We start from the raw sequence: 10,002 nt of genomic DNA, 5'->3' as shown, positions 1-10,002 counted from the left end.
TTTTATAAAAATATAATTTTTAAAAAATAAATTTTTAAAAAAAGCATGTCTAGAAAAATACTTTTGGCATGTTTGGTTGACCATGGGAAAGTGACAAATTTCCAAAGTGTTTATATTTGGTTGGCCATCTACTTTTCTGAAAAAGTTATGTATAATTCCTATTATACTTTTTATAAAAATTAGATTTTTAATACCTCTTTAATGCTTCTTTAATGCTGAAGGGTTATTTTGAGAAAAAATAAAAATGGGGTGATTTCCGTCTCATAGGAAAGTAACTTTCCCATGTTTCTCATGAGAAAGACTTTCCCATGAAATGTGGGAATCATATTTCCATGGAAATACAACTTTTCCGTCTCTCTCCTTTGAAAACTCCAACCAAACAAGAGGCATCTCATTACTTTTCCGTTGACCACATTTCTCCCTTCTTTTCCCGCGAACCAAACGAGCCCTTAAGGTTTGGAAACAAGATATGGGACGGGATGAGACATCCTACTTTATCCAAAGAAGAAATCAAGTTTAAAAAATGATATATCATTGAGTACGGATTCGATTACTGGTGATGTTTGGCTCTTACTTCAAGTTCCGATTAACAAAATACCAGTTTCACAAGCCCTGACTTGTTCTACTTGGAGGTTTAAGCTTCAATCCAAGAGCCTATTTGAAAAAGCCAGCAAAATTCGGCTGAATTTTTTAACTACCAGGCCAATGAAGAGAAAAACAAATTCACGAATCTTTTTTTCTTTCATAAAATTTGGAAGACCGGTCTTTGTACAGGTTAGAGCGTATTCTATTCTCATCCTTTATGGTTATTTAATTAATGTTAGTTTTTATCATTAAATTCTATAATATTAATTTATATATGAATAATATCCAATTTTTATATATATTTAGATAGAAAAATATGGATAAAACTACTTCGTAACTCGTATCCGTACCTCTTTAAAATAAATGTTGGTGTGTTTAATATCCAATTTATATAATGCATCTTTTTAGAATAATTTATCTATGTTCATTTTTCTTTGAAAAATGAATGTGAAGAAGTAATACTGAGGATAGCTATCCAGAAGAGTCCTCTGTATTATAATCTCCTGGGGTAAAATCTTGAGAGACAACATCCAAACTCGTACCCAAGAATACCATTTATAAGCTGATTGGTTTGTCCATTGAAGGTCAGGTAGCACAAGCACTTTATTTTCTTACTTCTCCACCTTTTGAATTCCTATTATCTCGCATTATAAGAATCAAGGCTTTAAGATCTTTTTTTTTCCCTTGGGGGCCTAAACCAAGGCTTTGCAACGTCCCAAAGACACCATAAGCTTCTAAATGAAGCTGAGAGGGGACTCTACACTCCAATGGCATATTTATCGCTTGTACTACCGAGTGTTGGGAGATCTTCAGAAGGCATCACCGTATCCAGAGAGGTTGCTACGATTAGTTTTCAAGAAAACTGATCCTCTAAGCAAAAAAACAAGCAAATATGATCAACTAGATCTAAAGGTTGATGCCAAATATTTTATTTCAAATATCTCACCATCAAAACCATATCACATCCAGTGCCCATCAATTAACCATATGCAATAATGCATATGCTGAGTACTCTTTTTTTTGTTTGTTTCTTTGTTCCAGATTGCTCAGTACTGGTTTCAATGGTTAACTACTGCTTGTGGTATCAAACTAAGATTAAAATTTAATCTATCGTTTATGTTCAGGCGCAAATCTAAGCCATCTCCAAGGTTACCAATGGCTTAATCAGACTAATTTGCTTGAAGGAAAGAAGGCTGACAAAGCTTGTAAGCTTTGCGGACAGAGATTGCTTTAAGCAGTCAAACCGCTTACCTGACCTGAAAAACATGCAGGAACATCAAGAAAGGAAAACAGAAAGGAGCAAAGAAAGAAGAGACGATAAATTTTAAGAGCTACAGCAGCATCAACTTTATCACAGTTTTACTCCTGTTCGCATGCAGTGGTAAAAAGAGACCAATGCGTTGCAAAGAGAAAGGTAGCAGGGTGTGCTGAACTATGAATTTTTTTTCATGTGTATGGTAATTCGATATGCATTCATTCAGTATCTTGCCAACTTGGATGTGCACTACAAATGCTGCACACAAATTTATAATTCCAAATGCCCTTCAGGGAAATTGCACCTTCAGTTTAGTGTACAAGCTTTAACATTGGCTGTTTGTACTATATGTATTAATTTCCCATTCATGAGATCAGCAATACCAGTTCGATTGGACCTCTCCCAACTGGAAAGAGATGCCAAACAGCCAACGAATTAAGCTAGGTTGGCAGTGTGAGGACCTATGCGGACATATGTTTAGTCATATATCGGTTATTCGCTGAGGAGATCTTGGGTACTCATACAGAACTAAAAAACTCAAAAAATAACTTTTGACTATCTATTTTGGATGAAATTTTGGATTGTTACTGTTGGGGTATGTGGAGACCATTGGTGATGAAGAGAATTGAAGGAGAATCAATTCTGCATAATTCTGTCTGGCGGACTGTCGGAGTCGACTCGAGCTACAGTCGAGTCGACTCGGGAACAGTCGAGTCGACTCGGGAACAGTCGAGTCGACCCGGGAGGAGAAAGGCCAGAAGACCGAGAAAACCATGTTTCTGTCTCGACTGTCAGAGTCGACTCGAGATACAGTCGAGTCGACTCGAAGCATCGTCGAGTCGACTCGAGCTACAGTCGAGTCGACTCTAGATCGTGCTAGTTTTGTCCAGACGTGCCAGAGTCGACTCGAACCACAGCCGAGTCGACTCGGGCTCGCGAAAAATCGTACGGACGATTTTCTTTTGGTGTTTTTGGTGGCGTTTCGACGGCTATGATCATCTGAAGGTCTTGAGACTATATATAGGACTCATGAGAGCCCTAGGAGGTGAGATATTCAAGGATATTTTTTGAGAGAGACTCTTGTTTTGTGCGGCTAGGGTTCTAGAGAAGAAGAGAATTGGGATCCTACTTCTTGTGCAAAGGGAATTCTGTGTGAATCTCTTGTAGAGCGATCGCGTGTGATCGTTCGGGTGTGTGCTATCTCTGTAATCTGTTCATCCTAATTGAGATTTGGAGCGGTGGAGGACGTAGGCTACTTGTAGCCGAACCTCGTTACATCTTTGTGTTTGCTTTGCTATTTTCTTTCTATTTCTTCTTCTTTTGGTTTGATAATCCGCTGCGGTGCTCAAGTGTTTTACCCTATTGATACCACGGGGTAATCTTTTGCCCTTCGTAGCGGAAGCGAAGCGGTGATCCTTGAGTCCGGTGTCGAGGGAGCGAGAGAATGCTTATCCGTTTGCTTCTCTCTTTGCTTGTCCGACGTTGGTGGTTGTACCGGTGTGAGTGGGTTCCGGTGCGGGTCGCTGCCAACAATTGGTATCAGAGCTATTGGTATTCTGCAATGGCGGATGAAGGAAAGTTGCGAATTGAGAAGTTCAATGGCACGAACTTCGGATTTTGGAAGATGCAAATAGAGGATTATCTTTACCAGAAGGATCTCTATTTACCTCTTGGAGGTAGAGCGAAGAAACCAGAGAAGATGTCCGATGAAGACTGGGAGGTCCTCGATCGGAAGACGCTCGGCACCATTAGATTGTCACTTGCATCCCAAGTGGCATTCAACATCAAAAACGAGAAGACGACGATGGAGTTGATGGCAACATTGTCACGGATGTACGAGAAACCCTCAGCATCAAACAAGGTATTTCTCATGAAGAGGTTGTTTAATCTTCGTATGAAAAATGGCGGCAGCGTAGCAGAATACTTCAACGAGTTCAACGGACTCACGGCCCAGTTGGAGTCAGTGGAGATTAGTTTTGACGATGAGATTCGGGCATTGCTAATCCTCTCCGGACTGCCTGATAGCTGGGAGGGCCTGGTGATGGCGGTGAGCAACTCTTCGGCGACGGGGAAGTTGATCTTTGATGACGTTGTGGGAGTGCTTCTGAGTGAAGAAGCAAGAAGGAAATCTTCTGGAGCTACGGAGTCGTCTGGAAGTGCACTAAACATCTCTAACCGGGGAAGACAAAAGAAGGACGGTCGATTTCGAAGCGACTCGAAGTCGAGATCCAGCAGGTCTCGAGCACCTCAGAACAAGGGAGCGAAGTGCTGGAACTGCGGGAAGATGGGGCACTTTAGGAGGGACTGCAAATCTCCTAAAGGGAAGCAAGGCGACCACACCGAAGGAGTCAGCAAGGATCTGACAAATCTTGCTGAAAACGGTGACATGGATGCCCTCGTTCTATCTTTATCTACCGGTGACGAGTCTTGGGTGATAGACTCAGGCGCGTCTTTCCATGCTACATCCCAACGGAAGCTTCTTGGAGGATATGAGAAGGGAGACTTCGGCAAAGTCTACTTAGGGGATGGAGTGCCTTGCACCATACAAGGAAGGGGAAGCGCGGAAGTGAAGTTGATTTCTGGATCTTCACTTGAGCTTGAGGACGTACGGCACGTGCCTCAACTGCAGAGGAATCTGATTTCTGTTGGACAGTTGGCGAGCCAGGGGTACAAGACTATTTTCACAGCTGATCAGTGGAAGATATCCAGGGGTTCGTTGATGGTGGCTAGTGGCAAGAAGGTTGGGACACTTTATATCGCCAACGGCACGGAAAACTCTATTGGAGTTGCTGCAGCAGATGTGGACGCCAAGTTATGGCATTGCAGACTTGGGCACATGAGTTATCAGGGACTGGAGGTGATGCACCAGTTGGGAAAGCTGCAGGGTCTCAGGAGTGTTGAGATGGACTTCTGTGAGGATTGTATTCTCGGAAAGCAGAAGCGTGTTTCATTCAACAAAGAAGGTAAACCTCGGAAGCAAGAAAAGCTAGATCTCGTGCACACGGATGTGTGGGGGCCTGCACCGGTTTCTTCCATTGGTGGATCTCAGTACTATGTTACTTTTATTGATGATGCTACCAGGAAGCTTTGGGTGTTCTTCTTGAAGCACAAGTCAGAGGTATTTGGGGTCTTCAGGAGATGGCAGGCAATGGTAGAACTCGAGACAGGAAGGAGGTTAAAATGCCTGAGATCAGACAACGGTGGTGAGTATTGTAGCAGAGAGTTTGAGGACTACTGTGCAGAAGCTGGGATCGTCAGGCAGAGGACAGTTCCAGGGACACCACAACAAAATGGAGTTGCTGAAAGGATGAACAGAACAATTAATGAGCGTGCCAGGAGTATGAGGATACATGCTGGATTGCCACAGCAGTTTTGGGCAGAAGCAGTTAACACTGCTGCCTACTTGATCAACAGAGGGCCATCAAAGAAACTTGAATTTGGAATTCCTGAGGAAGCATGGACAGCGAAGAAGATTGATTTGGCGCACTTACGAGTATTCGGTTGTACCAGTTATGTCCATATTGATTCCAATCAAAGAAGCAAATTAGACGCCAAATCAAAGAAGTGCATTTTCGTTGGATACGGAGGTCAACAGTTTGGGTATCGTTTTTGGGATCCCGAACACAGGAAGATCATTCGTAGTAATGATGTGGTATTTAATGAGAAAATGCAGCAGAGCACTGAATCAGAAACAAAACCTGTTGAGCCGTGTTTTGTGGATCCTGAAGAAGAGTCTACAAATTCTGGTCAGAAGACTCAGTCAGAGCAAGAACCTGAAGTATTGGCACCCTCTCCACAACTAAAAAGGTCCACTCGTAGTACTCATGGGAAGCCTCCTCAAAGGTATGATGGGACTCTTAGTTATTTGCTGCTCACAGATAATGGCGAACCTGAATGCTTCACGGAGGCATTGGAGGTTGATACCAGGAAGGAGTGGGAGTTGGCCATGGATGATGAGATGGAGTCATTGGAGCAGAATCAAACGTGGGATTTGGTGGATCTGCCCAAGGGGAAGAAAGCACTGTCAAACAAATGGGTTTACAGGCTGAAGGAAGAGCAGAATGGGAAGAAACGGTACAAGGCCAGGCTGGTTGTAAAAGGATTTCAGCAGAGAGCAGGTGTCGACTTCACAGAGATCTTTTCTCCTGTAGTCAAGATGAGTTCTATTCGGGCGGTGCTGAGCATGGTGGCAGTAGAGAATCTTCACTTAGAGCAGCTTGATGTGAAGACAGCTTTTCTTCACGGAGATCTCGATGAGAAGATATATATGCAGCAGCCGGAGGGATACATTGCAGCTGGCACGGGTGACTTGGTTTGCAAATTGAAGAAAAGCCTCTATGGTTTGAAACAGGCGCCCAGGCAATGGTATCTCAAGTTCGATAGTTACATGCTTGAGATAGGATACAGGAGATGTCAGGAGGATCACTGTTGCTACTTCCGGGACTTCGGTACATCTTATATTATCTTACTATTATATGTTGATGACATGTTAGTTGCAGGAGCTAGCATGCATGAGATTGCAAAATTGAAGCTGAAGCTGTCAAGAAAATTTGCAATGAAGGATCTAGGAGCAGCGAAACAGATCCTTGGGATGCGGATCAGCAGAGATAGGTCTAAACATATCCTTAGACTATCTCAGGCGGAGTACATCAGCCGAGTACTCAAGAGATTCTGCATGGAGGGTGCCAAACCTGTTGGCACACCACTAGGTGCCCACTTAAAGCTTTCAAAAGGACAAAGTCCGAAGACGCGGGTGGAGGAGCTCAATATGTCAAAAATCCCGTATGCATCGGCGGTGGGGAGCTTGATGTACGCTATGGTCTGTACGAGACCTGACATTGCTCAAGCAATGGGAGTTGTGAGTCGCTTTATGAGCTGCCCAGGCTTGGAGCATTGGCGTGCGGTCAAATGGATACTGAGGTATCTGAGAGGCACGGAGCACATATCAATGTGCTATGGAGGTTCTGAGATCCGGTTACAGGGCTTTGTGGACTCAGACATGGCAGGGGACTTGGACGGCAGGAGGAGCACGACAGGGTACTTGTTCACCCTGGGCAGTGGAGCCGTCAGTTGGATTTCCAGGTTGCAACCAGTTGTTGCACTGTCGACTACGGAGGCGGAGTATGTGGCAGCCACAGAGGCGTGCAAGGAACTAATATGGCTTCAGGGCTTGATGAAGGAGCTTGGGAAGGAGCACAAGGATTGCATGTTATATTCAGATAGTCAAAGTGCAATTCATCTGGCAAAGAATTCAGCTTTCCATTCAAGGACGAAGCATATTGACATACGGTACCACTTTGTGAGGTCATTGCTCGAGCAGGGACTCGTCAAGTTGGAGAAGATTCATACAAGTCAGAATCCTGCAGATATGTTGACGAAGGTCGTCACGGTGGAGAAGCTGAGGAGTTGTTCAGCTTCTGCTTGTCTTCATGCTTGAAGACGTTGAGGAAGCATCGTACCTATCTCACTAGGATGATTCAGTTTCAGTGGGAGCACAGAGGAGAGCCAAGTAACAAGAGGATATACCCAAGGTCTCCAAGTGGGAGATTGTTGGGGTATGTGGAGACCATTGGTGATGAAGAGAATTGAAGGAGAATCAATTCTGCATAATTCTGTCCGGCGGACTGTCGGAGTCGACTCGAGCTACAGTCGAGTCGACTCGGGAACAGTCGAGTCGACTCGGGAACAGTCGAGTCGACCCGGGAGGAGAAAGGCCAGAAGACTGAGAAAACCATGTTTCTGTCTCGACTGTCAGAGTCGACTCGAGATACAGTCGAGTCGACTCGAAGCATCGTCGAGTCGACTCGAGCTACAGTCGAGTCGACTCTAGATCGTGCCAGTTTTGTCCAGACGTGCCAGAGTTGACTCGAACCACAGCCGAGTCGACTCGGGCTCGCGAAAAATCGTACGGACGATTTTCTTTTGGTGTTTTTGGTGGCGTTTCGACGGCTATGATCATCTGAAGGTCTTGAGACTATATATAGGACTCATGAGAGCCCTAGGAGGTGAGATATTCAAGGATATTTTTTGAGAGAGACTCTTGTTTTGTGCGGCTAGGGTTCTAGAGAAGAAGAGGATTGGGATCCTACTTCTTGTGCAAAGGGAATTCTGTGTGAATCTCTTGTAGAGCGATCGCGTGTGATCGTTCGGGTGTGTGCTATCTCTGTAATCTGTTCATCCTAATTGAGATTTGGAGCGGTGGAGGACGTAGGCTACTTGTAGCCGAACCTCGTTACATCTTTGTGTTTGCTTTGCTATTTTCTTCCTATTTCTTCTTCTTTTGGTTTGATAATCCGCTGCGGTGCTCAAGTGTTTTACCCTATTGATACCACGGGGTAATCTTTTGCCCTTCGTAGCGGAAGCGAAGCGGTGATCCTTGAGTCCGGTGTCGAGGGAGCGAGAGAGTGCTTATCCGTTTGCTTCTCTCTTTGCTTGTCTGACGTTGGTGGTTGTACCGGTGTGAGTGGGTTCTGGTGCGGGTCGCTGCCAACAGTTACAAATGTTATCAAAGCAAACTCGGCCCATAGCCTATGTGGACTATGGGATGTTGTAGCACGGATTCATTGAGGCTAACCACGGAGCAATTGTGGTACTTGTGATTAAATTTGATTGGATTTGAACTGAACCCTTTTGTCTGACGAGGACATAAGGGCTTAAACAAAGAAGTAAATGAGGACCGTGGGTGTGTGTTTAGTCACATATTATACTTTACATATAAAGCATAAATGATTAAACAATAACTCTCGCATCTCTTCTACCAGTTTTTGGCCTTATAACCGGCTCCTATCATCAGCCAGTCCCATCATTGTCGGAGACACATGAATAAGAGATCTTGGCAATTAAAAAGCCCCACGCCAACTCGAGCTCCAAGAATTTAACAAGTTGATGAAACATTCTCTCTTTTTTTTTCAGAAAAAAAAAAGGAACTAACTGCAGAATAACTAGATTGGTCCCATGGTCTCTGAATTAAGCTATTATGGGAGAAAAGAGGTATGATGATAATAGTAATAATGCAATTTAAGCATATGAAAACAAATTTGCAATCCCTGTTTAGAAGAGCACAGAAATTCTGATAAGCTTTGGGGCTCCAAAAAGCTCTGCTTACGAGGCTTTATCATTTGCGGGGGCGTCAGGTTGAAATCAGTTTCCACAGCTGGCAATGATCCTTCATCATTCAACTATTCAGAACCTCACTCAAAAATTATTCAACTATTCAGAAGGATGATAGTGTACAATGGTTGAATATAAAACTCAAGAAGGATGATTGCAACTATTCAGAACCTCACTCAAAAATTATTCAAAAATTATTATTTAAATTTTTTTGATTCTATAAATATCCAATATCTATCCAGCGAATAATTAATATAAGACTAAATACATACCCATTAGGATTCTTGCATACTCTCTCTTTATTTAAATCCTGATGTCCTTATCAAGCTAAAAGTCCAAATCCATTCAAATCTAATCATAAGCACCACGATCGACCCGTAGTCAGCCTCAAAGAACCAGTGCTACAGTATCCCCTAATCCACATGAGCCATAGGCCGGATCCGCTCTAATACCATTTGTAACAGCCTAGGACATCGCTCATAAAAGCTACCTGAAAGTTACTATTTGGGTTTTTTGATCCTATATAAGTATCCAAGATCTATCCAGTGAATAACTGATGTAGAACTAAACACACGCCGGCACAGGTCCTCACAATAATATTGTTATAATCAAATATAAAGCATATGGAAAAAAATTCAACTGGGAAGCGAAATTCAAATTATTTTTAAGAAACAAGAGAAAAATTCATTTGCTGCCCAACAAGAATTCCACAAAATCAAAGTTGGTTTTTAAGTTGTAAAAAGTGTTAAAACCTGTATTATTATACATCAAACTTATGTGATTCAATTACGATAAACATCATGAGCAGAAAATCTTCAGGAATCTAATCAGTAAGTCAAATATTCTTGTGACTAGTCCATGATATATTTATGAATTACTAGATAACTTCTACGTCATTAAGGTAATAAGAACATGTAAGAATATATACAAGAATTTATGGGAGCCAAAGAGCAGACACCTTTAACTATAGTAAGATGAGTAAATTTAGTCTCAATTTAATCTAATTTAGCCTAACCTATTCCGAATCCAATCTAATCTGGCGTAATCCAGTC

Source organism: Phoenix dactylifera, unplaced genomic scaffold (assembly GCF_009389715.1).
Source record: "Phoenix dactylifera cultivar Barhee BC4 unplaced genomic scaffold, palm_55x_up_171113_PBpolish2nd_filt_p 000528F, whole genome shotgun sequence".
NCBI classification, from domain to species: Eukaryota; Viridiplantae; Streptophyta; class Magnoliopsida; order Arecales; family Arecaceae; genus Phoenix; species Phoenix dactylifera.
Note: the sequence above shows the minus strand (reverse complement) of the source record.